The 27,168-nt window shown below is 38.0% G+C and overlaps 1 protein-coding gene across 1 annotated transcript in view; it reads right to left on the reverse strand.

The window, feature by feature from the left end:
• Nucleotides 1-27,168, reverse strand: part of gli2b (GLI family zinc finger 2b) — a 202,334-nt gene that overhangs the window by 89,271 nt on the left and 85,895 nt on the right. The gene's annotated exons all lie outside the window — the stretch shown is intronic.

A 27,168-nucleotide genomic window follows, 5' to 3' on the forward strand; every position in this document is an offset into this window, starting at 1 on the left:
TCAGTTTCTCTCACTCACACAGTCTCAGTTTCTCTCACACAGTCTCAGTCTCTCTCACTCACACAGTCTCAGTTTCTCTCACTCACACAGTCTCAGTTTCTCTCACACAGTTTCAGTGTCTCTCACACAGTCTCAGTCTCTCTCACTCACACAGTCTGAGTCTTTCTCACTTACACAGTCTCAGTCTCTCTCGCTCACAGTCTCAGTCTCTCTCACTTACACAGTCTCAGTCTCTCTCACTCAGTCTCAGTCTCTCTCACACAGTCTCAGTCTCTCTCTCTCACACAGTCTCAGTCTCAGTCTCTCTCACTCACACAGTCTCTTTCTCACACTCATTCTGTCTCACACTCACACAGTCTGAGATTACATACTCACAGTCTTAATCTTTCACACAGTCTCAGTCTCTCTCACACACACAGTCTTTCTCTCTCACGTGCACACACACACACACACACACACACACACACAGAGTCTCTCTCTCTCTCTCTCTCTCAGCTCCAGATGGGCCGGGACTAGTGAAGCTAAGCTTTAGTAAAGTTCTCGGTTCTGTCTTGGTTCACTCCTCTCTAACAGAACAGGACAGGTATCTGGTCATTAATTGTTCCACTGAGTGTGTTCTTACTGTTTTCTGTTGTTTTCTCTTTTTCACCCTAAACCGTCCTGAGCATCACTTCTGGAAATAGCCAGCATTTCACAAATAGCATTATCTGTAATATGATAGCCTGCCAACTGGCCCACTCTTTAGCCTGGATCATCAGCCTGGACACGTTTGGCCACTTAAAGATTCACCACTACTTACAGAGCCAGAGCCGGCATGTTTTTAATAAATACCAGAAAAAATATTTTAAATTAAATTTCTACTTTTTTTTTTTTAATTAACACAGCTGCTTGATTCACATGACATTGTTTTACTGTAGTTAAAAAAGAATGTGAACTTCATAACTTTTCAACTACTCATAAAACTTATTTATATATATATAAATATTTAGGTATTTAGGTCTAAATATATGACAGTGTGTTGTGATATAATCCCCAAAGATTTAATACTATTTTACAATCATCAACATTATATGTCTCCCTTAGAAGATATGAGCAGGTAATGTTTTAGATATTTCTTTTATTAGTATTGTAGACTTCATGCTTGCTGATTCCTATATTAATCACATTTTCCTATAATAAACCATTTCAGATCACACCCAGTGACTGAATAAACATTTGTTTATTAGATTATTAGACCTTTTTGCCAACAGTGTTTTATTATTATTTGTAATTATATATATTTCTCACACTTCAAATGTGCAAATGGTCGTCTTACATTGTTAAGAACCAAGTGTCCAAAAATATCCATTATGATAATATAGGTTTTAATGAAATTTGTCAACTTCAGTTCTTTTTTTTTTAACTTTCACCTATTTATTTAATATTTATTCCCATCTTTAACTTTATCTTTTGACAAAAAGTCCCTTTGAGTATCAAGTGGTTAATTACTACCAGTTTTTACAAACAAACCCCATATTTTCTATTCTGTTTTTACACTGTGATTTTTTCATTTTTTGCTTGATTATTGTGCATCTGCTAAGGGTTCCAATATACATAAAAAAATTTTTATTGTTTTATATATCTAAATTTGTATAAAACAAAAAACACATTTTAAAACACCAATTATTTGAAAGGGGTTTACTACTAGTATCAAAAAATCCTGTTTGTTTATACATCAAACAAATACAATAAACACACTGTAACCTGTAAAAAAATAATAAGTGAGTGAAGGAATTAGACAGCGCCAGTGACTACAGCTCATAGCTCACTGCCCCAGAGTCACACTGCGCCACCTATCTGACAAAGGCTAGAACTACAGTCCAAACTGAAGAGGTGCCAAACAATTCTCCACTGAAAAACAATGCAAGAATGTAATCACTATTTATATTGCCCATCAGTGACAGGCTCAGGCAGATTAAAGGGCAGGGGCAAACAAATAAAAAGGCACCTACTGCCTGGATTAGGATCTATATATCTTGAAGGGAATGAGGATAATCCTGAAAACATAACAGGATGCAAAATATTTTAAGAATTTGAAGGAGTTTTTAAAAATTGTGGCATCAAATACAGTTTATCTCACTTTAATGGAAACATATGGGACATCCTAACAGGCCTTTTTACCCACAAGACATGTAGCCAATGGGGGACTTTGTCTTTATGAGTATTTTGCCACTGTAAAGGGCACAGTTTTTCTATATATAAATATACATTTATGAATGGCCAGTGATCTGAAGTTACACAGAGTCCTGTGGGTGGCACAGGGGGCTAGGGATTGCACAGAGGCCTGAAGTTACACAGAGGCCTATGGGTGGCACAGAAGCCTGGGGTTACACAGGGGCCTATGGGTGGCACAAAGGCCTGAAGTTACACAGGGGCCTATGGGTGGCACAAAGACCTGGAGTTACTCTCTGGACTATGGGTGGCACAGTGGCCTGGAGTTACACAGGGGCCTATGGGTGGCACAAAGACCTGGAGTTACTCTCTGGCCTATGGGTGGCACAGTGGCCTGGAGTTACACAGGGGCCTATGGGTGGCACAGTGGCCTGGAGTTACACAGGGGCCTATGGGTGGCACAGAGGCCTGGAGTTACACAGGGGCCTATGGGTGGCACAGAGGCCTGGAGTTACACAGGGGCCTATGGGTGGCACAGAGGCCTGGAGTTACACAGGGGCCTATGGGTGGCACAGAGACCTGGAGTTACGCTGGGGCCTATGGGTGGCACAAAGGCATGGAGTTACAGAGGACAGGGATTCCATACCCCTTCTAATAAAGAAGTGCCCCACAAGTAGGTGCTTTTTAATTTCTTCACCCCTGCCCTTCAAATAGCCCGAGTCCACCACTGAACCCAGCAATCCTGGGTATCAAACCCACAACCCTATCATTAATAACCAAGAGCTCCAAACCCTCAATGAGCCACCACTGCCCCCCACTGGGGAAAATGCTTAAGTTCAACAGACTGAACTTTGGAGGTGTGGAAACATCTTCCTATCATTTTCTGTAGAAATCCTGGGCAATATGATAAAAATATTATTTCACAGTATGTAATATTAATCCTCATATTTCCACATGTAGAACAAATGTATTAGTATTATCAGATAAAAACGTTAATTCAATATTACAGGTGTTTAAATACACTGGTTTTATGCTAAATGTGATGCAAATAAACGCAACTAATTACACTTTCTGTAATAAAATATGTAGTTGATCAGATGTACAGCAGAAGACATCTCCAAACCACCACTGACCATCAGTAATTTTTGCATTTCATTTGGACACACAGTCCAAGCTGCTTGAGGTCTAGTGTAACATTTCCTGAGTCAGTGATGGAGAGACATGTCATCTGCTGGTGTTGGTCCAAAGTCAGTGCAGCGTTTTCCTAAAAGATCTGACTGCACTTCATACAGATTTCATTTTCCAGCAGGACTTGGCCCACAGCCCACACTGCTAAAAGTACCAATTGGTGTTATATAATATTAAAATAATTATTGGGTTTTCATTGGCTGTTAGCCATAATCAGCAACAATAAAAGAAATAAACATTTAAAAAAGATTACTCTGTGTATGATACATTTTTATAATATGAGTTTCACATTTTTCACTTTTTAAGATGCACATGTATATAATATAAACACTCAAACATATGATATTTGCTTTAATTCTTTAGGTGAATTTAATTTTCTGTAACATATGTTTTGTGTTTTTCCCTGATGATTAAAAATGAATAACATTACACATTTACTTTGAGTACATCTACTGTAACCTTTTTCCTCATGGTTTTTATCCAGTACAATGGTCACAGTTTAAGATTCCGCACACAGTTTAAGATAAACTAAACCGATAAAAGAAATTATGATATCCTGTTATGAAGTTTAAATCAATTTGACACCCTGACCTACACTTCACCCCATCATAATCTGATTCTGATCTTCAGAAGTCGTCTTAAAATGTGACCAAGGAGAAAAGAACTATGCAGCGCTTATAAGCTCATCTAACATTTCACCTGTCCACTGAGAGATAGCATCAGCACAGGGAGTCAGGAATGTTTCTGCAGATTAGTGGATGCACAGGATACCAGGAGACGACAGAGGTGAAAAAATTGTATACAGTTGGCTAATAAAGGACGAATCTATCTATTTCTCCACGTGAGTGACCTTCATCATGACTGAATAGTGTTTGTGCGTTGTTATGGCTCCATCTAGTGGTATAGCAGAAGAAATGCACCCCCTAAAACTTTCTTAAAATTTTGGCTGAAATAAAAGCTCTGGACAAAAATTAAGAGATCACTTTACTTTCTGAATCAGTTTCTCTGATTTTGCCATTTATTGATATATGTTTGAGTAGAATGAACATTGTTATTTTTCATGCTGGACTAAAATAACTGCAGATTTTTTCTGGAATAAAATCACCCCACAGTTATTACTGCCAGACTGTTACTGTTAAATCTACACACTGCAGATTCATACTGGATTATGTAAAATTGTTAAAATCTTAAATCAACAAATTGCAGATTTATACTGATTTTGTCAGACTGTTAAAGCAACACACTTCAGATTCATACTGGATGATGTCAGACTGTTAAATCTATACACTCAGATTCATACTGGATTATGTCAGACCGCTAAATCTACACACTGCAGACGCATACTGGATTGTGTCAGACCGTTAAAGTAAATGCTGCAGATTCATACTGAATTTGATTTATACAATATAACTGTAAAAAACTATGGTCCATATGTCAAAACTAAACATACTCCACAGATGCATACTGAATTGAAAAATCATAATTTTAGCGGTCAGACTGTAAAAGCTACACACATTACTGATCCATACCCTAACAAGAAAAGCTTTTTATATACACACAGTGATAGTATTACATCCACATTAAATGCACAGTCATTACTGTCAGACTGTAAACAAATAAAGACTGAAAAATGGCTGAATACTAAATTTAGGTTACTGCTTTTAGTCTGTTTAAACTACACACACAGCAGATACAAACTGAATTAAAATAGCTACTGTTATACTGTAAAAACACACATACCAAAGATGTTCATATTGAATTAATAATTAATCATTTTTTTTTAAAACCTAAAGCTTTCTTTTCCTGGGGCGGTCCTGATGAGAGCCAGTTTCATCATAACCTTTTTGATGGTCTTTGCGACTGCAATTGAGGATATTTCAAAGTTCTTGTTTTTATTTCGATGCCTTCATTTCTTAAAGTCCTTTTTTCGTAGTTGAATAGTTCTTGCCATATGTATTAGATTATTACTCAAATCGAGCTATTCACTGTAGACCAACTCTACCTCTTCACAACTTTACAACTGATGCTCTCAAACACATTAAGAGGCAAGAAATTCAAGTAATTAACTCTTGACGAGTTCAGCACAGCTGTTACCTGAAAGCCTCCACCCTTCCAGGTGACTCTACCTCATAAATGTGTCTGAGAAAATGCTTTGCACTTAATGTAAAAGGCTGTCATCTAAGCAAGAGGTGCTGAAATATAAAACGTATTCGGTTTAGTTTTTTTTTAAATTTTTTTTTTACATTTTTTGATTACTAAATAACTCCATGTGTTTTTCTTCATAGTTTAGTAGACTTTAATTTACAATGCAGAACATTTTAAAATGATGAAAAAAAAAACACTGAATTTAAGGTGTGTTAAAACTGAAACTGCTACTCTATGTCCACCAGTGCTGTCTTTAGGACCACATCACACATCCAAACTGGCTCTGAGAAACTCTAACTCTAAGTTCTAAGTTCTTTCTTCAGTAACTTTATCCTATGCACACATGCCTTGTGACCTTTGACCCGTAATATCCGCAGTATTCTCAAGACGCCCTGGTCTTCCAGAGCTGCATTAAATCAGATCTGCTGTGGGCTTGATGAAGGCTTCATCCAGCCGACTGACTGTGGCCACCTCCTGGAGCCAGCAATGCTGCAGTGTTGAACTGTGGTTAATACATTATGTCACCACTCTCGGAGCAGCACGGACGGGGTGGGGTGGGGTAGGGGGGTTAATGTAAGAGCGTGCTCAGCTCAGGGTGGGGGACGGGATGACTTCACACACAAAGCATGATGAGATTGGAGAACAGATTGATGTGCAAAGGCACTTCATGAACTTGGTAACGGTGCAGCACTTCATGCAGTAAAACTCACTCCACATGACTTTACATGTCCGTCCAGCAGCTGCACTGTGTCTGACTGGATGGATGGATTGTGTGTCCTCACCTTAAGTAAGGAATATGATTATGATGAAGATGAGAAGAATGTGGATTGTGTCCAACCTCAAAGCCAAGATATTACACAGCACACTATACTGCAGTAGTAGAGACGTTCCAGTTAACAGAGAACATTATAGAGACATTGGCAGTGATTGAATATTGTTAAAATCTTCCAAGAAGGTTCATAACGTTGCAGGTTTTGATGGTGTTTTTACAGGCTTTGTGCGAGGGGGCTTGCCCTAAGCTGTGGGGTTTCTGAATGCGCCAAGCCAGGCACACAGGGGGAACGAGTGAGGGAATGAAGGAGTGGAGAGAAAGATTAGAGATCAGTAATAAAGACGAATCCAGCTCTTTTGGGGCGGCACTGGGTGGAAGCGGTGCAGTAAGGGGCAGCAGGACACCTTCCGCCCCACTCATTGTTGCTCTGTCGGGATGGCCTGAGAAGCTTACAGCCTCAGAGGAGCCTCGGCGGGGTGAGTTTAACCCCCATGACTTCACTCTTTAGCTCTATTGTGCCAGCATTCTCCCTGCCCGACCCCATAGCTGTGCCCTTCCCTTCAAAATGCCCCAAACGGATGCCCTGAGGTACTGAAAGGTGGAGTTATCGTTAAAATCAGCCTTTTTATTTATTTATTCATTTCGTCCTTTTATTTATTGTTTTTCTAGTTATTTTATCCTTTTGTTTATTTTTTATATTATATATTTTATTATTGTATTTTATTATTCATTTCTTTATTTTACTGCTTTACATTAAACACCCGATTTAATGTAAGAAATAGTAATATTTAATGCTTAATTCAGAAAATAACTTCTAGTTGGTGAGGGTTGATTTGACTAACGATAAAATGCTGCATTATTTTCAGCTCTGGACACTTTAGACCTTGTAGGCTTTTGGCCTTTTTCACATTAATTAATAGTTTATCAAAGTCTGTAAAGTGTCTTTCAGCATTAAAATGAGGTAGAAATAATGTCAGTTGTTGTTTACATGTTGAAAAAATGTTTAATATTTAATAAATGCAAAAAACACTTTAAATTTCTAAATTTACATGTTAAAAATGGAACAACAGACTAGAAAGTAAAGTCTGTAAATAAACTTTGAATTAATGTTGAGTTACTTCTGCTACTATCTGAAAAGGTTTTCAAGCTTCAGTGTTTTTTAAGTGTTCTATGTACAGTGCCCAAAAAAAAGGTTTGGACACACCTTAAATTCAGTGATTTTTTAATTATTTTAAAATGTTCTGCACTGTAAATTAATACTAAAGTCATCCGAACTATGAAAAAAAACATGGAATTATTTATTAAACAAAAAAGGTGTTAAGTAAACCAGAATATGTTTTATATTTTAGATTATTCAAAGTATCACCTTTTGCTTAGATGACAGTTTTAGCATCCTGGCTGGATTTTTTCAGTCAGCTTTATGAAGTAGAGTCACCTGGAATTCAGGCTTTCAGTTAACAGCTGTTCTGAACTTGTCAAGAGTTAATTACATGAATTTCTTGTCTCTTAATGAATTTGAGAGCATCAGTTGTAAATTTGTGAAAAGGTAGAGTTGGTATACAGTGAATAGCCCTTTAGTATTTATTAATTATTTTGATTTTATTTTGCTTATAAAATTATGCTGGTTATCATGAAAACAAAATTCATCAGTATATTGTCAATATTGTCAAGTAGGGTAAAGTCAGATAAAATGGGCTATCGTAAAATGGACCAGATAAAATTGTCTTTAAGATTTTACAGCCTGTCACAATAAGTGCTCTTGCCTTGTTGTACAACACAATTTTACACATAACGATATATTTAACTGGTCTGTTTCATAAGGTATAATATGAAGTACGTCAGATAAATTAGAGTGTAAGTAAGCTTAACATAGCAAATTTCACTCATCACTAATACCAACTATAAGTAAGCTTATCAACAAAGCAAACTTCATTTCACAAAAAAGTTTAAATTTTTGTGAAAAAAAAATAGCTGAACAATGTGACATAGCTAAGAAGGTAACCTACTGATACTTTAACTCTCATAATTCCTAAACAACTATGCTTTTTCACATTTTCTAAACAATAATGATTTAAATGATCCACATCAATTCCTAAAATATGATTAAATATTATAAAAAGCTTATTTGATGGTCTTTTACCAAAAGTTGTCACATTTTAGGACTCTATTCTATTATATATGGCACCTACATATTTAGATACCAAACAAACCAGAACACAAAAAATACAGGAATGTTTTACTGTATTAAAAAGGAAAATCAGTGAAAGGGAGAAACCTGGTTTTACAGACCTAAAGTAACTGTTCACACTGTTCATCAATAATGTTCAAGTATTAATTTAACTCTCAAAATTATAATCTACTCTTTATCAACTTATAACCTCAAATCCGGACAGTACAGATAGAATCCGCACTTCTAACAGAGTTTTTCCACTTAACTGCGACTTCTCAGGGTTTAAAGAATCTACTAAGCAATTTGAAACAAGTGGAAAGTCTTTATGCGTTCGGCATTCACTTCCTCAACATCTAAGTTAAAGCTCTAGTAAACCCCCCTCAGCATTTGTTAGCATAAACTTGGGAAAAAGGCCTCACAAAAGAGGCGGAAAAAAGCCTTCCGGTCCATTTTACTGGAGGGGTTAGTAACAAATAAGGGTCATTGTCATGGGACGTTAAACCTGCTTTATTTTAATGGCAACTTCAGAGAGCTCACACGGCAAGGTCAGTCAGGGCTCAAAGTCAATATGACCATTGGCCCTTTGTCACGTGACCTAGAACTGCAGGATTGGTGTGGTAATTGGAGATGCACTTAAAACTGGACCTTGGCCTCCATCTCTAAAGATGATGCACAACTAAAAAGTTCCATCTTGTTCATCGGGTACCTTTTTATCATCCTTGCTACGTTTAGTTTAGAGAACTATAGTGAAATTTTTCGTTGAAAATAATTTGGGTTGACATGTACCTGCATAATGTTTATTTAGTTTAGTTTGTTTAGAAAAATAATATATTTAAACCAAAAATCAGAATTAAATTAACACTTTGCACTGAAAGAGTTCATATGGCACTGTCATAGGATGGCATCATTGGTAACAAGTTACAAGTCCAGAAATGGATGCAATGCTAGAGCTGCCCCAGCCAACTGTAAGTGTTTTCCAATACAGAAGCATATTGTTGACGCAGATGAAAACCATGCATCTTCATTTTTGCCAGTTGACTTTTTGACAAAATATACAGTACATCTCGCATCTTTAATATTATATTATGTATATTATATTAATAATATGGACCAATAGAAATGAAATCACTCTTCTAAAAAGCTGCTTCTGAAACAACAAACACTGATTTTAATGCCTGAGAATCACAAGTTTAAAGCTTTGGTGGCAGTCTGAGTCTGAGAGAGCACAACTAGCCTTGCTCTTTCTGGGTGGGTGGGTGTTACTCTCACCCCTCATCACTATCATCGTGATGTTGGTCAGCACAGGTGTTTGTTAGCTGATGTATCAGAGCTGGAGGTCTGGTGCTTTCCTCTGAGAGCATCGGCTGCCTAGTGATGCTGATTTGGCGGCAGTTTGAAAAAAAAAAAAGGTGGTGAGTAAATCCTAGTGTTAAGAATGGCTAAGCTAAATCAGCCAATTTGCTAATCAGTCAGAAAACAAAAACTCTGTCTATAGTGTTCATAATTAGTAAAACACAATACAAACAATGCAATGTCCAAGAATAAAACAGCAGTTATATAATAATTAAAAATACTATAAAATGCTTTAAAAATACTGAATTATATATATCATCAAATAATGTATGAACAGTTGATTATATTTGAATTAAGAATACCAAAACTAATACAGTTGTACTATTATGACATTCAATCAATTAATTTATTCTTAATAACACTAAGCGATTGTTTTGATGGCTGGTCTTTCAGTATTTGATCATCCTTTATTTAAATGATGAACACTAGGTGACAGTAGAGAGCTGCACACAGCTGTTCAGACTGACCAAAGTGACCAAAATATGTTTCTTTGAAATAGAAATCTTATGTATCTGCCTGTCAGAAATCACAGAACATTACAAAAAAAACATAAAAAAAATTAACTAATTAATTAACAACTAAACAAGACTTTACATTAAAACACATTAAAACTTAATTCAAATGTGTTTAAACCAACTGGCTAAATCAAACACAATCAGAAGAAAAAATGGTTGCACTAGAATTCATCCACTTTAAGTTGCACCTATTGCTGCTACAGATGTGTCAGTGCACACACACAGCTTGTTTAGTCCCTGTAGATAACGGCTTTAACAGAATAGGACTCTCTTGAGCAGATAAATGTGGTCAATGAAAAACAAATATCTCCAAAATAGCAACTTTACAGGAGAGAGAAAACCCTTCTAAACTTTCAACGGAAATCAGTGTAAAAAGAGTAAATTTAATTTAATTTCAAGTTTTTCTCTTGGTCTGTTTATCAAGAAATTTTGGTGCAGGGTGAGGGAGAGTTTGTCTGTTCAAATGAAAACTAAAATGTATATATATTTTTTTTGGTAATCGGTCAGTGGCGGTATGCACCATGCTTAATAGGGCATCCAGCACTGAGCTGTGGAGCAGTGGCAGTGTGTTCTTTGGAATGATAGTATTCACTCCAGTATTTCTGAATAAAATTAATTGGAGAGTTGGGGACATTAACTTATCTTTAAGCGCAATCAAATTCTCACATCAATGCCTAAAATCTAATACAAAGCCATTTCTGGACAGTAGAGGCAGTTACTCCAACAAAAGCAGGACAACATACAGCTCTGAAAATAATTAAGAGACCACTTCAGTTTCTGAATAAGTTTCTCTGATTTTGCTATTTATAGGTATATGTTTGAGTAAAATAAACATTGTTGTTTTAATCTATAAACTTCAGACAGCATTTCTACCAAATATCAAATAAAAGTATTGTAATTTAGAGAATTTATTTGCAGAAAGTGAGAAATGTCTGAAATAACAAAAAAGATGCAGAGCTTTCAGACCTCAAATAATGCAAATAAAACAAGTTCATATTGATAAATTTTTAAGAGTTCAGAAATCAGTATTTGATGGAATAACTCTGGTTTTTAATCACAGTTTTCATGCATCTTGGCATGTTCTCCTCCACCAGTCTTACACACTGCTTTTGGGTAATTTTATGCCACTTTGTGCAAAAATTCAAGCAGTTCAGCTTGGTTTGATGGCTTGTGATCATCAACCTTCCTCTTGATTATATTCTAGAGGTTTTCAATTTAGGAAAATTAACAAAACTTTGGTTTCTTTTTTTTTCCAGAGCTGTATTTTTAGAAAAATCAGATGATATATAGTTTCAGAAGAAACAATAATTGAGCCGGTGTCCCAATACTTTTGTCAAAAGAGTGTTATTTGTGGTTGCTCTCAGGTGGGACCAGACACTCTGGAAGGACAATGGGGACCGTGATGACTGTCAGATTCAAAATAAGTCTAAGTAAAATTATGATAGATTTAAAACAAGTTGGATTGTAATTAGGTTAGCTAGATTGGTTGGAGTTGACAGAAAGGCTGCAGAAACTCTGATAACCATTCTTTACAACTGTACAGTTGATGTAAAGAACAGAAAAGCTTTAAAAGAGTGCACAACCCATCCAACCCTGATGGGATACAACAGCAGAGGGCTACTACAGGTTCCACTTCTGTCAACAGAACAGAAGGCCAAGACTGCGGCTAATGAACAAGCTCACCAAAACTGGACAGTTTATGACTGGGAAAACATAGCCTGATCTGATTAATCTTCACATCTACTGAGGCTCACTTGTGGTTGGGTCTGAATTTGTCACCAACAGCATGAATCCAATAACCCTACCTGCCTGAACCCAATAATGAGTCAATGACAGTTTAGTGTTCTTCAGTGGTTAAACAACTTTGGGATGTGGTAAAACATTTTTTTTATAAAATGGTCACATTCTAAAACATTCATAAGCACAAACAATGTGCATTTGTGCATCTGGTACAGTTTGTCTGCAGTAAAATGTATTTTAAACCATTCAGCAACAACAGAAGAAGTAAAATAAGTGTTGTTCTGAAATCCAAGCCATTTTCTCTTGTACTCATGTGACTCATGCAGTATGCTGTCCATAGCTAACGTTGGTGATTTCAGTATCTACTGTAACTGTAGATTAACCCTTTCTTACACTAATTCTGTTTAACACATATGCACTTAAAAGAGTAGGATTCAGAGCAAAACTGGGAAAAAAACAGATTGCAGAATTGACAAAGTTCTACAAACCAATCTTTGTGAATTATAGGGATCCAAACTTGCAGATTTTCAGGTGGGAAAAAATCCCATTAGTCTGCAGAGCAACAATCAGACAGGAAGGTCTGTTCTACTCAGCATTTACTTATAGTTTGCTCATGTTTTTACAAAACTATCAATAATTAAATGAATGAATAAATGAATGAATGAATAAGGAACAGTGAGCAGAAATACTATCTAGTATTTCTTGTAGTAATGAATTGCTAAAATGCTTCAAGTTCCCTAAAGAGCATTATAATTGATGGCTCCACCGAAATATTTGAAAATGTGACAATGTGAAGATTTCTCAGTCCTCATATCAACGCTGTCATGTAAAAACCTTGTATCTTCACAATACCTACAGAACTTTACATAAAGTTATTCCCCCCCCCCCCCCCCACCACCCCACCTCTTTGGAGCTTTAATAGCATTTGTACAAAGTTTCTGTGCTCATTGGGCATATAATAAAAAGATAATAATATAAACAAATTAACAAAATTAAAAAAGGGGAAAAAAACGTCCTTAAGTTCTTAAGTTTCTAAGCAGAAATCAGTCTAAAAATATATTACTTTTTAAGTTATTTCCTGGCTTTTTATTGGTTTGGAGCATTTGTATTGATTCTATTGGATTTTGTCTGACAGTGACATGGTGGTCATTTGTAATTTTTGAAAAAAATAAAATAAATTGAAAAATTTAATTTGCAAAAAGCATTAACATACACACAGTCTACTAGTAAAGCTGTTGTTTATGCAGCGTTTATGAATCTGGTGGAAAAGTTTGGAAATGTCTATTTTTGTCAGAGAAATGTCTTTTTTATTTTTATGAAGAACCTTTTAATGGATGGTTCAATGAAACAATTTGAGAATGTGAAGATGTGCAGATTTCTCAGTCCAAAGCTTCATTATATAATCTCCAAAAGACCAAATTTACAGGAGAAGAAAAAATCTTAAATATTAATGGAAGTAATAGATGTTAAATTCGGACACAACGAAAAAAAAAAAATCACATTATGTCAAAAAAGTAAAAATGCCTCCCAAAACAATAGATGATATGGTAAATCTGGTGTAAAATTTTACACTTACAGATTTACATTATGTCAAAAAAGTAAAAAATAACACAAAAACAATAGATGTATACCAGATTTAATAATAAATCTGGTGTTTACACAGAATTTTGGATGGGTAAGGGTAATTAAAAACTCAATCATATAAAGCCTTCTCCATATATCTGTACGTCTGAGTCAAGAAGCCTTTAAGATACTGGTGCGCGAGTGCACTGGGCCTCAGAGCTCCGCAGGTAAACTCAAACTGGGGCACGACCCACTCAGCTCTTTCCTAAATAGGCGGCATTGTTTTCCTCCAGAGAGCGTGCTGTTTTCGAGACCCCTGTGACTAAACAAATTGGAGCCTGACCTCTTGCTCCGGCGTACTTACCCATGACAGGTGTATAAATTACTGCACGCACACCCGTCCCACCCCACCCATTACGCGCCAAACTCTCTGGCCCTCTTTGTGAAGTGTTTCTACACATGAAAGGCCGTGACCTCTGACCCTGGCCTCTCATATTCAGCCCACCTCCCCCTTCACCCTTTGCCCACCAGGCTGTGGCCTCCGCCCCGGGTATATGTCTGATTTATTCTCCCGGCGCTGACTGGGGGGGACTGGCTCCATGACCCTCTGCATTGTGCAGCACTGGAGGGTCCGGACGGAGTGAGGGGAGGACGGCCCTGGCCTTAGGGCGCACATGCCAGTTACCTTGAAAAGAAGGGAATGGGGAGAATAGGACGTGCACCCTGTTTCACACACATTCACAACAACATAACAAGGGTGAAGAAAATGCACTGACATTTTAGTATCATAATCAATTTACTAGTTTAATCCAAATGTGATTGATCAGCCAAGACATGTTTGATATCTGTGGTTTGATTCTTTAGTTTTAAATTGGAGCTATGAAGCTCATATACACTCAAATCATTTCCTTTTATCGATTCATAAAATGATAAATGTTACTAGGAACAATAAATGATTAAACATGTAGGCTGATAAAGGTAATATTTATTGAGCTTCACTTACAAAAGTAGTGTGTAATGCAAAACCCACAGACTTGGTATGGAGTTATAGAGGTTTCAATAGTGTCTTTCAACAATTCATCACATGCAGCTCAAATATTCCTCCAGTTCCTGTAGAGGTGGAGTGTTATTAGTGTGTCCAAAAGAATCCCACACATTTTGGATCAATTGGGAACTGGTCTGGCAATGTAGCTTAGCTTGTCATGACATAGTACCTGTATTTTTTTTAAGGCAAGCTCTTGAGACAGCAGCAGTATGTAGATGAGCATTGTCCTGTTGAAATAGGGCTTTCAAAAAAAATATGTGGCCACTGGTTGCAGAACCTCAAATTGTGTTTATGTATCATACGAAACTGGCCACAAAAAAGATCACACTCTAATATTGTTTTGGACCCCCTCTAACTTTGAGTGCTGCACACATTTGCTGTGGCATTGTTTCCATAAGTTTCTGCAATTTCACAAGATTTATTTCAAACCAGTGTTGCTTTAATGTTTCACCAAGATCTTGCAGCATTGATGATGTTAGAGTCTGAATACTGCACAAAGTCTTCTCCAGAACATCACAAAGATTCTCAATAGGGTTAAGGTCTGGACTCTGTGGTGAACTCTCTCAATCCATGTGTGAAAATGATGATCTCATGCTCCCTGAACCACAATTTCACAATTCTAGCTCGATAAATCCTGAAATTATCATCTTAGAATATGGCCGTGCCATCAGGGAAGAAAAATCCATTGATGAAATAACCTGGTCTATATTCAGGTTAGCTGACCTCATTTTTTCAGCACATACTGTTGCTGAACCTAAACCTGACCAACTGCTTCAACCCCAGATAATTTACTTACTTAAATTACTAGTGACAAAAAAACATTTGATTTGGGCATTGACCACGATGCCTCGGCAGACTGAATTCATAAGCCGCAGTATTTATGTCAGACACTGCAGGAGACCTTCAGAGCTCTTGTGGAGTCCATGTAGGAATCAGTGGAGCCTACACAATATTAGGGTGGTGGGTTTAATATTATGGATGGAGAACACTCGGAGGAAAGTGCAGCGACTCGGTTTTGATACATCAGCTCACAGGACACCTTGTGCTGCGGACATCACCCTTTGAGGTGATGATGGGAAACAGGCCAATTGCAGACTGAGGGCAGAACGAGTCCATGCAGACCAGTCAAGTTCTTCCACACCAAACTCATCATCATCCAAGTTTTTATGGACCTTGCTTTGTGCACTACTGCACAGTCATGCTGTAACAGGAAGGGGTCATCCCCAAACTGTTCCCGCAAAGTTGGGAGCATGTGATTGTCCAAAATCTCTTTGTATGCTGAAGCATTAAGTTCCTTTCACTTGAACTAAGGGTCTGAGCCCAACTCCTGAAAAACAGCCCCATACCATAATCCCCCCTCCACCAAACTTTACACTTGAAACAATGCTTTCAGACAAGTACCGATCTCCTCTTGAATTACCGTTCTTCATTTGGTGATTTAAGGCTTGGGTAAAGCTGCCTGGCTATGGACAGCTCTCTACACACCGTTTGTTTGGTATTGCAACAGCAGAGATAAAGATTTGCTGCCTAAAGTCAGGGCCGCCGCTCTGCATACGCAGACAACGCAGCCAGCGTTAGGCCTCAACCATTTTGCAGTTGCAGGGAGCCAAATTGACTGAGAATGAAATGTGTTGAAATTATGACATTATTAAATTTAAAACCCAATGTGAATTATTTATGATACGCTCATCTTTTTTTGTCTTTAAACATTGCATGGGGCACCTACTCTACTACTTAAAAGCGGCACGTTATTATTTTTGTGCATAATATAATGCCCCCACCCCTATTGCCTGAAATGGCACGGCTCGGTTTGCTCTGTTAGTTGTTGCCAGATGTGACATTTTCCAGTCAAATAAATAATCAAAAAATGCATGGAGGCGCTAAATCTTGCGCATGTTTAACCATTTTTAAAGTGTATGTGGCCATTCTATACAAAAACTTGTCCAGTGCAATATTTGTGTAAGTTAAAAACTTAAAATAAAATAAACAAATAGGATGAAAAATTGTAACTTATCTGGCAACCTTAGTCCTAACTAAAGTAGCAACGCTACTTGAGTTTGGCAGGAGACAAGTTCACCGCGCGAAGTTGCTACTAAATGGTAATTCAACTATGAAGCGACGGTTTGAGTCTGGAGCTGAGAAGAAGAAGAAAAAGAAGCAGAAAGATGAGGCCCATGCATCCCTTTCTGGTGAGTAACTTCGATGATAAAGGTTTAAATAGTTTTGATTACTTCATGTTCAGTGGTGTTGCCTGAGCTAGTTACGTTGGCTTTGCTGATTTGGTAGCTTTAAACGCTTAACTAGAAACTAATCTGGGTATTGCAAGGCACGTGGCACGTTTGCAAATAGTAGTAGTGTAGTTTGAAGATTTTTAGTGACTTTAATAAAAAATTAATAAACAGAGTAGCCTACCTATTGACTAATGCCGTCAGTGCACTATCCAAATGGTCTGTATGACAGCAGGATCAGACAGCTCTATAGATTTTGACAGGCTGATATAAATACACCACGAATATAAACGATAATTTCATAACCTTTAAGGCTGGCTTGTGTAAATGACGTGTCCACTGCTTAAAATAGACATGCATCGTTTCATTTATTATTTATACATTATAAATAGTACTCTTGTGCTGTTCTTCACTGTTATTGGCCTTACTTATAACGTTGTAAATATTCACAGTTACATGTGTAATTTTAATAAATAGTAAAATTTTGCGTAAACCTTTTGTGTTTGTGTGTGTGTGTGTGTGTTTTTTTTTTTTTTTTTTGGGGGCCAGTTATGCTTAGGGCCTCCAAAACCTTAGCAGCGGCCCTGCCTAAAGTGTATCATTTTTAGATTTCTGTTCTAACTTAAATGCAAGCTTCTATTATTCTCATCTAAATATCTCCATGCCAAAAAATGAATAACAAGCTACATTTGGAATAAGTGTAAAACTGAGTCAAACTGAATAACTGCTTTAGAGCTGAATAAGTCTCTGGAACATTCTAGGAAAGTGCTCAGTCTCTCAGTCTAAAATTACGGCTCCTCTTTAGAGCAGTGAGTCTAACCCTGTGGACGGCTTTAGGAGCTCCGTATATTATTTTCACACTCGTCAGGTTTATGTGGAGTTTATGAATTGCTCCATGCAGTGAGGGCACCCATGTGTGGGTTTATAGGAAGCAGCGCAGCCTCTGCTTTCAGCACCGCTCACTGAAATCTCAGCGCCTGCTCGTCTGCAGCCGTGGCGTTCTCAGTGTGGGGCTGGAGCTCATTGATTCACAGCGGAAAACACACTTCACTGAAATAGTGATACTTCGAATCCTCACTGGCGCATTATCCAAATGGGTGCCTTAAATTTATCTAATTTAGAAATGCGTATTATTTCCACATGACTGAAATATACTCATATTTAGTACATTTATAGGCAATATTATGAAAACAGAAAAACAAAACTGGTTTGATGTATTTAATGTGTGGGAATAATGCACACATCTGAATAAAATGCATTAAATATATCAATTTTATATGCAATATGAAGTTCACTTTACAGTACCAGTCAAAAGTTTGCACACATCACTACTCGTTCTATGTATTTTTCTAAATCTAATATTAAAGCTATACAGGAACACATGCAGAATTATTCTGTAAACAAAAAGTGTTCAACAAACCAGAATATTTCCGATAAATTCCACATTCATCTTTGAGGACAGATCTGCACACTCTTGGTATTTTAATCTCAGTGTCTTCATGAGGGAGAGTCACCTGGAATAATTTTCTCAGTATCTTGAATGAGTTTCTGAGGTGCTGAACAATAGTTGCTGGTTTCCCTTCACGCTGTGAAGCTCCAGCTCATCTCAAATCACCTTAAATCACCATTTTAGTTAATCAGGTTTAGATTAGGAGATTGTCTACAAACACTTTTTTTACTGTTTACCACGTAATTCCATATGTCCCTTAATTGTTTCCATGTATTTAATTATAATCTACAATGTAATAAAATAAATTAAATATAGAAATAAATAAATACATTGAATAAGATGGTGTGTCCAAGCCTTCTACTGCTATTGTGTATTTTGTAAACCAAATAACAGATTAAATATATAATTTTCTGTTCAGTGGAAAAATAGGAGATTTTGTGAACAGTATTGCTGACTGATTTTCCACAGTACAGAACAGTATCTCCCAGAGGTGAGTACACCCCTCACATATATGATTCAATATTTCATTATATTTAACTTATAGAGTAGTCAGTGTAGAGCTTGTATTGCAGTGTAGATTTACTGTCCTTTAAAAATTACTCAACACAGCCAAAATGTTTAAATAGCTGGCAACCCATGTGAGTACACCTCACAGTAAACATGACCAAATTGTGTCCAAAGGGCACATTCATTGTTTTTTTTTTCTGAAATCAAGTGTATTAATACAGTTTATACTACTTTTGTTGGAATAAGTCTCTCCACTGTCCAGGGAAGGCTTTCTGCTACATGGAGCACTGCTGTGAGGATTTGATTGCATTTAAAAAGTGACGAGAGCAATTAGTGTATCCTCAACTCCTCCTAAACTCCCCAACTCATCCAAATAGTACTTGGTGGAGCACCATCATTCTGGAGAACATAGTTCCTCTGCTCTACTTGCACATACATGTCATCAATAGATACAAAACTAAAGTATGCTTTTAGATCTTTAAACATAAGGTAATATTGGACAAAGATAATAAATAAACAAGAAACCTGTAACACCCACAATGAGTACACCCCTCATATCTCTACAAATATTTTATTTCTGGTTTTATATATCTTTTCAGGGGACAACAGTATAGAAATTAAACTTGGATATAATTTAGAGCAGTCAGTGTACAGCTTGTAAAGCAGTGTAGATTTACTGTCCTCTGACAAAAGCCATTAATGTCAAAATAGCTGGCAACCCATGTACGTACACCTTACAGTTAACACGTCCAAACTGTGCCCTTATACCCTCTTGAGTATGGCATTTCCTCAGTTTCTGAGTGGCCAGTTTACTGTAGTTCAGTTTCAGAGAGTTAGTAATTATATTCCTTAGATTCCTTGGGCCATTTTTGTGTAGAGCAACAATTCTATTTCTCACATCCTCAGAGAGTTCTTTGCCATGAAGTGCAACGGTAAATATCCAGTGGCTTTAAAGAGAGAACCAAATTTAACAGCACACGTTCACTGTAAGGTGTACTCACTTGTGTTTCAAACTATTTAGAAATAAATATATAATAAAAGTTGTACACTGACTAAGTTATATAGAAGTATAGAATTTCTATAGAGTTGTCCTATGAAAAGATATATTAAAGTGTTTTGGGTGATACGGTATATGTGTTTATTTAATATCTTTGTCTCATATTACCTTCTGTTTAAAGATTTTAAAGTGTCACTGACTGTGACAAGGAGGAAGAAGTCAATCATTTTCTTAGAGCATTGTATTTTATAACGTATTTATTATAAAAAATCTCTTTTCTATCCAGCTCTCTCGTCTCATATTTCCATTCCTCCACAAAACGATGAGCAAAAGGTCTTCCCTCCTTTTTACCATCGGAGAGGATTTACGCGGGTGTGGTGGGACTTCACGTGCTTCAACTGTCCATCCGTCAAACCCGTCCGGAGACGTCACACACGTAGAGCGAGCGCACACCCGCCGCCCCAGCCCCATCCCGGCCGCTGATATTTCAGTTGCCTCTTTGTTGACTTGGCACCATTTGTGGTGGGCTAAGATCAATGGCAGTGCGTCCCTTTTGTGCGAGCTGTGAAACTGCTGGCGGAGGAACGTGAGAAGGGGTGGAGGTGAGGAGAGAGAAAGGTGAGAGCGTTTGGGACGTCCCGTGCACCGCTCCCCCTTTTGTCCTCCTTCCTCTCACGCTCCGGAGGAGCAGGCCTCCAAGGCCGGCGCTCGGAAAAAAACACAACGTCCCTAATCAACATTCATCTCTCTAACCTCTGCCTCACCTCCCCTCCACAAACGCCTTTCACACCTTCTCTATTAGAGCCGGCCTCCGCTGGGACGCTGCAGTATGGGCCGGTGTGCAGTGCGTTATCAGGTCGGATGGAGGGAGGCAGCTTCCGACCCTGGTGTGCTTCATCATACCTGTTCCCTATCATTTCTAAACAGTGCATCCTGAACACAGCTGCAAGATATATCCAGATATCAGGGTCTTGTGAAAGGCCTTCTGGGAAGTGGGATAACAGGGGTCTTATTAGCTTATTTTACTTATTTTACATTTCACCTTCACAAAATGATGCCAATAAAATCATAAACAAACTTGCCAAAGCTTTAGAGATCACTGCTGAAAGATCTATCCAATAGGATTGATTAGCATCTACTCAAAATACACTATAGTGCATCCTAATATTTGTGGACACCACCTCTTTTAAAAACTTTCAGCTACTTTTGTTGCACCCCTTGCTGCTGACACAGCTGTGAAAATGCACATTCATACAACTTGTCTAGTTTCTAGTCTAGTAAAAGTAGAGACCCCTTCAGTTTCTGAATCAGTTTCTCTGATTTTGAGTAAAATGAATAGTTTTTTTTACAACATTTCTCCCAAATTCCACATAAATATCATTAGAGAATTTATTTGCAGAAATAAAGTATAGTTAAGAGTTCAGAAATCAATATTTAGTAAAATAACCCTGGTTTTTAATTACAGTTTTCATGCATCTTGGCATGTTCCCCTCCATCAGTCTTACACACTGCTTTTGGATAACTTTATGCCACTTCTGGTGCAAAAACTCAAGCAGTTCAGCTTGGTTAGATGGCTTGTGATCATCCATCTTTCTCTTGATTATATTCCTGTTGGAGCAGATAAAAATGAATCTATTGGCACCATGCCTAATGATAGGTGTGAATTAGAGGGATATATAGTAAATAAAGACCCCCAGCATTGAACTGTGGAGCAGTGGCACTGTGTTCTCTGGAATGATGGCACTCTTGAAGACACCAGCAGTCATTAAGATCAGTACCACCTGCAGCACTGTCCACTGTGGGTGGTAATGCCTTCTTAGACATATTTCCAGTACTGTTTTGATGCTGTAGTGATCGAGGAATCGTAAATGCCCCAAGTAGCATCCACCTTTCACCCACTATCAGGCCTTGCTGTCATTTTTTTGGAATTACCTGAAAGAAGCTGAATGAACTTCCAAAGAATAACCAAATATATTTCTTAAAAATATAGATGCACAGAAGATTTTTCATTATTATTATTATTATTATTTTTAAATAGTTTTATTTCTTTTACTCCATTTTCTCCCCAATTTACACAGCCAGTTACCCAACCCACTCATTAGGACTCCCCCTATCACTAGTAATGCCCCAACACACCAGGAGGGTGAAGACCGAAGCTTCCTCCGATACATGTGAAGTCAGCCACCGCTTTTTTGAGCTGCTGCTGATGCAGACAGCGCTCGGAGGATGCAATGAAAATGATGATTTTGAGATTTTGTTATAGCTTTTTCTTTGCAAAAGAAGCCAAATGTTTAATGCTGTTTGGTTTTGGTTTCAGACAAAAAATACTTCATTTCTACTTAAAAAAACTTAAATTATCTCATAAACTACCTATTGGGATACTAGCTCATTTATTATTAATTATTTGTTCTGAAATCATTAACTATAATTAATATAGTTTATTGTGCTTTTGTTGGAGTAACTGTCTAGTAATTGTCCAGGAAAGGCTTTCTGTTACATGTTAGCAACATTGATTTGAGGATTTGATTGCATTCAGCAGTGACAAGAGCAATTCCAGAGAACACAGTTCCACTGCCCTATTTGCACATCTGTGTTATGAATAGGGTAAAACGTCTAGCTGAACGCATTAATCAGTATAGGTGTTCACAAGCATCCTGAGATGCTATAGTGTGTGCTTGCTCACAGATGTGTTCAGCAGTGTCTGATGAAGAGCAGAAGTGTCCTAAAATAGCGGTTGTGCTGATATTGTGATACTGCAGCAGGGGGAAAGTTTTACACAGGATTTACACTGATAAAATCACCGTCCCCCAGAGAACAGAGCGGAACAGGATCCACACGGCCGACACCTCACTGATCTCCTCTCCTCTTCACACACTTAATTACTGCAGCCTGGACTCTGCTCCTTTTGGCAGTGTCTCACACACACACACACACACACTGTTACAGCATCATCATTGTAGTGAATAGAGTTTTCTCTTTTCTTCTCATGTTTCCCTTTCCTTCTCTTATATTCTCTTCTCTTCTTATTGCATTTCTTCTTATCTTCATTTTACTTTTATTCTCTTTTCAGTGCATTTTTCCTTACCATCTCTTTTCTTCTCTTCTGGTCTCTTCTCTTCTTTTTTTCTTCCATTCTCTTCTTTTTTCTTCTCTTTTTTCTTCTCTCCCCCTTTCTTTTCTACTCTTCTCTTCTGTGTGGAATCCCCCCTTCTCCTCTATTCTCTTCTGATCACTTCTAAGCTCTTCTTATTTCTTATTTTCCCTTCATCTTTTATCTCATCTTATCTCTTCTCTTTCCTTCACTTCTCTTTTCCAGATCTTTTTTACTTCCATACCCTTTCGTTTTCTTCTTCCACATTTTTCTCCTCTTGTTTCCTCTATTTCATTATCTTCTCTCCGCCTCTCCTCTTTCCTTATCTCTTCTCAGTGCATTTTCCCATTGCATCTCATCTGTTCTTCTCCCTTCTTAGATTATTTCCCTTTCTCTTCTCTTCTCATTGCATTTTCCCTTCTCTTCTCTTTTCTTCTCTTCTCTTCTGTTTTTAGTGCATTTTCTCTTTTCTTGTCTTCTCATTTTCCTTTCTCTTCTCTTTTCTTTTCAGTGCATTGTCTCTTCTCTTCTCTTCTCTTATTTTCTCTTCTCTTATTTTCTCTTCTCTTCGCATTTTCCCTTCCCTTCTCTTCAGCGCATTTTCTGTTCTCCTCTCAATACATCCCCCCTTCTTCTCTCTTATCTTCTCAGTGCATTTTCTCTTCTCTTCTCTTCTCTTCTCTTGTCTTCTCTTCTCTTCTCTTCTCTTCTCTTCTCTTGTCTTCTCTTCTCTGTGCATTTTCCCTTCCCTTCTCTTATCTTCTCTTCTCAGTGTATTTTCCCTTCTCTTCTCTTCTCAGTGCAATTCCTCTTCTCTTCTTTTCTCTTCTCTTATCTTCTCTTCTCATTGCAATTTCTCTTCTCTTCTCTTCTCTGTGCATTTTCCCTTCTCTTCTCTTGTCTTCTCTGTGCATTTTTCCTTCTCTTCTCTTGTCTTCTCTTGTCTGTGTATTTTCCCTTCTCTTCTCTTCTCCTTTTTTCTTCTCTTCTCTGTGCAATTCCTCTTCTCTTCTCTTCTTTTCTCTTCTCTTTTCTTCTCTTCTCATTGCAATTTCTCTTCTCTTCTCTTCTCAGTGCAATTTCTCTTCTCTTCTCTTTTCAGTGCAATTTCTCTTCTCTTGTCTTCTCAGTGTATTTTCTCTTCTCTTCTCTTCTCAGTGCAAATCCTCTTCTCTTTTGTTCTCTTCTGTTCTCAGTGCAATTTCCCTTCTCTTCTATTCTTTTCTCTTCTCTTCTTTTCTCTTCTGTGTATTTTCCCTTCTCTTCTCTTCTCTTCTCAGTGCAATTTCTCTTCTCTTGTCAGTGCTTCTCTTTCTTCAACTCATCTCTCTCTACTTTTCATCCTCTCTCTTTTCCAAATCTTTTTCTATTTTTATTTTTATCTTTCAACCCTTTCACGCAGCTGCAGGAATTCCTGTTGTTGCCGTGGGTCATGTAACACCTCTTAAACTGGACACTCAGTGGCCAGGCATCAGGCCTGAGTCTCAAACACACACACATACACACACACACACACACTGTGTGCAGCATCTCCAGTGTACTGTAGTGCTTTCACTATTTAACTGTTTGAGAGAGAGAGAGAAATAAGAGAAAGAGAGAGAGAGAGAAATAACAAAAGAGAGAGAGAGAAAGAGAGAGAGAGAAATAATAGAGAGAGAGAGAGAGAGAGAGAGAAATAAGAGAAAGAGAGAGAGAGAGAGAGAGAGAGAAATAAGAGAAAGAGAGAGAGAGAGAAATAACAAAAGAGAGAGAGAGAAAGAGAGAGAGAAATAATAGAGAGAGAGAGAGAGAGAGAGAGAGAGAAATAAGAGAAAGAGAGAGAGAGAGAGAGAGAGAGAAAGAGGCTATCCGGTCTAGACAGCTACAGATACTTTATCCAGATTTTCAGACACAGATTTCTTCACACAGACCCAGAAGATCAAGCGGTTTCCTGTTGGACCCTGCAGAGCGCCTGCCCACCTTTTCATTAATGCAGATACAGCACAACCCCAGCCTGGGGACAGCCGAGCACTGGGGGACGGGGACGGGACAGTGCAACATGCTCAAGAATGGGTAAACAGTTCAGTCTGTAGATAAAAACAATGTGTTTGCAAGCATAATATTTTGACCATTCCTTGTTTCTACACCCTTTATACATTTTCAACTCCACTGTCAACATAGGGTTGCAACGGTATGAGATTTTCGCGGTATGATAACCGTCTCAGAAAATACCGCGGTATCACGGTTATCACGGTATCACAGTTTGTTACATATATTATTAAACTGACCCTTAAAGAAATTACAACAAAGGTTTGTTGTTCAATTAACTATTTATTGTAGAAACCTGGAACAACTATATAGATAATGTCTCCTTAAAAAAAATAAACTGTACACCATTAGGTGAAGGAAACCAGGTTTTTCCACTACTCTTAAGGTCATTAAGGGTGTATATAAATATATATATATATACACACACACACACACACACACACGTGTCACACATTACATGTCCTCTAAGAAGTAAAGATCATGTGTTTAAACTATTCAGTACAATTATTTAAGTTTAAATTATTTAATATCTGATAAACTGAGCCTGGGTCAGTGTCTGATCAACAACTGTTGTAAACGTCCGTTTTACTGCCAAGTTGGTATATAACCAGATAGAGGGGATTTATTTCTGAGTCTGGTTTTAACACATGAAAAACAGGCACGTCAGAATTTGAAAATTAACGCATGTAAATGAATGGCGTCTTTCACATCCAGTCCGGCGAGCACCTTTACACGGACACGTGAATCCGTCGTAGCACGCACTTCACGCCTGTACCTGCGTGCCCAAATTTCGGATAACTCAGCGCTTTTGCGGGCGCTTACCGCATGGGTTGTGCACGACTACAAAGAGGTTTTATTTATGTTCAGATTAAAATTATAAACTAAACACATACTTTGCGCTGCACGCCGGGGTGGTGTTCTTGGAGATGGGAGAACAGGTTTGACGTATGTCCACCTTTAGCTGTGACTTTACGGCCACATTGATTATAAATCGGATAACCATCCTCGGGTGCGTTCGGCGGGTCTCTGAAATATTCCCACACTGCTGATTTTAGTTTAGCCTTTTTTTAGGCGGACGGAGATTTGTTTAGCCTGATGCACTTTCTGCTGTTCTCACCGCTGTGTGCTGAGCAGCTGAAGCGGAGCAGAGTTGCGCATGCGCGGGTGAGTTTCTCCGCTGGCTTGCGTTTTACCGGTAATAAGCAAACACACACGGTATGATAACCGTGCATTTTAATACCATGGTATACCGTGAAACCGGTTACCGCTGCAACCCTACTGTCAACATAGGGCACAATGTAGTTCTATAATTACAGTCTATAATCTTGTATTTGTTTCTCTGCATACTTTTTATTCTACTTTCACCCTGTTCTGCTTCAATGCTCAAGATCCTACAGGAGAAACCACTGATCAGATGTTATTTGGATGGTGGAATAAGTTGAGTCACTGTCTACCTTATTATATACACTCCTACCTAACTCATATCTAACACCTTGTAGATGTAAACTTATAGACAGAATCATCTGAAGCTCATCTGTTTGTGTTGTTCATCCTGTAGTCCTTCATCGGTGGTTACAGGACACTGCCCACAGAGTGCTGCCCATGAGATGCTATTGGTGGACTATTCTCAGTCCAGCAATGACACTGAGGTGTTCAAAAACTTCAGCAGCACTGCTGTGTCCTACAATAACACACCACCACCATGTCAGTGTCACTGCTGGAAATGACCCACCCTCAAATAATACCTGCTCTGTGGTGGTCCTAGAAATACTGTTATGTTTGATCAGTGTATATTATATAAGTTTCTATTCATTAAATGTGTTAGGTCAGGTCAGGTTCAACCAAATCAAAAGTTTTGAGCACAAATACGATTACAGACCATCTACCACTGAACAATTATCATAAATGTAAAATCCACACTGAGCAGGCTCTTCCTTTTCTCATAGTGCTCATGGTGTGTGTGAATGAAACTCGTGGCCAAGGTCAGCAGGTTACCGTTTGTCTCCCCCCACCCCCAACCCCTGCCCATTCTTGAGGTTTGAAGCGGCCCCTCTCGGCCCTCCCTCGCGCAGCTTTGAAGTCGTACCGCAGATGCTGCACGCTTTTCTTTCTTTGACTCGCTCAGATGGATGCGCTCGATGACAAGAGGCACCCCTGTGTTTTCGCATGCTCTGAAATGCCATAAAAGAGCTGCTTTTCTCTGAGTCACAGAAACTCCCTGAAGA

Source organism: Astyanax mexicanus, chromosome 16 (assembly GCF_023375975.1).
Source record: "Astyanax mexicanus isolate ESR-SI-001 chromosome 16, AstMex3_surface, whole genome shotgun sequence".
In the NCBI taxonomy this organism is placed as follows: domain Eukaryota; kingdom Metazoa; phylum Chordata; class Actinopteri; order Characiformes; family Acestrorhamphidae; genus Astyanax; species Astyanax mexicanus.